Below are 2565 nucleotides of genomic sequence, written 5' to 3'. Positions count from 1 at the left end.
TGACTGTAGATCGCGGGGATATCACGGCACTCCTCATTGAAGCCCATGGCAATTCAGACGGGCGATTTGAAGTATTTCTCCGTTTTGTCGCTGGTCTCTCCTCCCCACGGACAGCTTGGATCCTGGAGGAGTTTCTGGGTAAATTCCCTCATCAAACAATCTGCCGAGTGAGTGACTGGGTGAAGGAGGAGGTTAAACGCCGGGCTAGAAACACAGAGAGTGAAGCTGATAAACGGAGGCTCCTGAACACGATGCACTACCTGTATGAGTCTCAGAATCCTGCACTGGCTCAGCAGACACTGGGATCTGTGGAAACACTTTCATTCAGTGGACTGGGACTGACCCCGATTGACTGTGTGGTCCTGTCTCATGCCATCAGGCTCTGTGATACAATCAAACACCTCGATCTATGGAACTGCCGCATTCAGTGTGAAGGTCTCCAGCGGCTGGGACCGGTTCTGCACAAGTGTCAGGAATTGAGGTAACTGTCCGTTTGATGCTAACACTGAACTGTAAAATTGTTCCACTATTTTGTTATTCCGTCCGTCCAGCACCCCTTCTATGGGGCCGAGCGGCCGTCACTGTGCACGGGGTGGTTGGGCTCCCCCGGGTCACGGTGATCGACCCCTTCCCCCGGGACACGCCTGTTGCCTGCCCTGCCCTGCCCTGCCGCCGTTCACTGCACGGGGAATGAGAAAAAATCTTGTCCCGGTTGTCGGGGAATGAGAATAAATGGTGAAAGTCACCAAACACCCACATCCACACAGATTTGTTCAATAATGTGCTGAGGTGTTTCCAGAAATATCCCTTTGGGAGAAGTTGTCTATCTCAGCCTCACCGGGCGGGGTTTGTATCCGTTTGTTTCTTACTCTGTCTGTTTGTGTTTAGACTGGGATACAACGACCTGGGAGATTCCGGAGTGAAACTGGTGTCTGCGGCTCTGAGGAACCCGGACTGTAAAATCCGGTAAGTCCCAGACTGTGAGAGATTGTGTTTACACTCACTGGGTGTCTGACACTGAACATTAATATGATCAGTAATTGTGTCACTGATAAACACTGGGGATTTGCACCGTCTCCTGTCTCTCTGTGTCCCTCACCCTCACTCTCTCTCATCTCCAGGCTGAACAGTGTCGGTCTCACAGATTCTGGAGCCGAGGATCTCGCCTCCGCCCTCAGTAGAAACCCCTCACTGACGGAGCTGAACCTGAATGGGAATAAACTGGGAGATTCCGGAGTGAAACTGGTGTCTGAAGCTCTGAGGAACCCGGACTGTAAAATACAGACACTGTGGTAAGTCCCAGACTGTGAAAGATTGTGTTTACACTCACTGGGTGTCTGACACTGAACATTAATATGATCAGTAATTGTGTCACTGATAAACACTGGGGATTTGCACCATCTCCTGTCTCTCTGTGTCCCTCACCCTCACTCTCTCTCATCTCCAGGCTGGAACGTGTCGGTCTCACAGATTCTGGAGCCGAGGATCTCGTCTCCGCTCTCAGTACAAACACCTCACTGACGGAGCTGAACCTGACAGGCAACTCCCTCACAGACCGATGTGTCCCCGCTCTCCGCGACCTCATACTGACCCTCCCGAGACTGGAGCGGATCGGGTGAGTGTTTGTGTTAATGTTTAATGTGATCAAATATCAGGGGATCCATCCATCCATCCGCGGGCTTCTTTCTCCTGTGATTTTGTTCTGTAAGTGTTGTTGAAATATTAACCCCAGTCCCTGTTATTGACACTGTTGTTTCATCTGTTTATTTCCTCTTTATTCCTCCACATGTTTCAGGCTGGGGGTGAATAAGTTCGGTCCAACCGGGAAGAAGGAACTGAGGTCGCTGCAGGAACCCAGACCCGGACTGAGAGTGGACGTGTGAACATCTCGTGGTGTAAACGTCACCGCCCTGGGGACTGGAATATTGTTGGCCGATTCCCCGCACTCCCTCCCCTTTAAACGGCCGCCCTCCCTCCCCTTTAAACCCCGACGCTTCCCGGGCGGTGACGTCAGAGGCTGTCACGTGACCCGGGTACTCAGCGCTGCTGATGCTGATGATGATGCCAGATATCCGGTGCTGCCTGCCTGCCATCCAAACATAGAAAATAGGTGCAGGAGTAGAGGCCATTCGGCCCTTCGAGCCTGCACCGCCATTCAATATGATCATGGCTGATCATCCAACTCAGTATCCTGTACCTGCCTTCTCTCCATACCCCCTGATCCCTTTAGCCACAAGGGCCACATCTAACTCCCTCTTAAATATAGCGAATGAACTGTGGCCTCAACTACCTTCTGTGGCAGAGAATTCCAGAGACTCACCACTCTCTGTGTGAAAAATGCTTTCCTCATCTCAATCCTAAAGGATTTCCCCTTATCCTTAAACTGTGACCCATTGTTCTGGACTTCCCCAACATCGGGAACAATCTTCCTGCATCTAGCCTGTCCAACCCCTTAAGATTCTATAAGATCCCCCCTGAATCTTCTAAATTCTAGCGAGTACAAGCCGAGTCTATCCAGTCTTTCTTCATATGAAAGTCCTGACATCCCAGGAATCAGTCTGGTGA

General features: G+C 51.1%; 1 long non-coding RNA gene across 1 annotated transcript; it reads left to right on the top strand.

The window, feature by feature from the left end:
• Positions 1 to 1115: 1115 nt before the first annotated feature.
• LOC116970341 lies at positions 1116 to 2093 on the top strand. The gene is made up of 3 exons (XR_004411109.1): positions 1116 to 1292; positions 1448 to 1615; positions 1796 to 2093. It is a non-coding gene; the product is annotated as an uncharacterized LOC116970341 (long non-coding RNA).
• The last annotated feature ends 472 nt before the right edge of the window (positions 2094 to 2565 follow it).

Source organism: Amblyraja radiata, unplaced genomic scaffold (genome assembly GCF_010909765.2).
Source record: "Amblyraja radiata isolate CabotCenter1 unplaced genomic scaffold, sAmbRad1.1.pri scaffold_773_ctg1, whole genome shotgun sequence".
NCBI lineage: Eukaryota > Metazoa > Chordata > Chondrichthyes > Rajiformes > Rajidae > Amblyraja > Amblyraja radiata.
The sequence above is the reverse complement of the archived record's forward strand: the minus strand, read 5'-3'. Positions and strand labels throughout refer to the sequence as shown.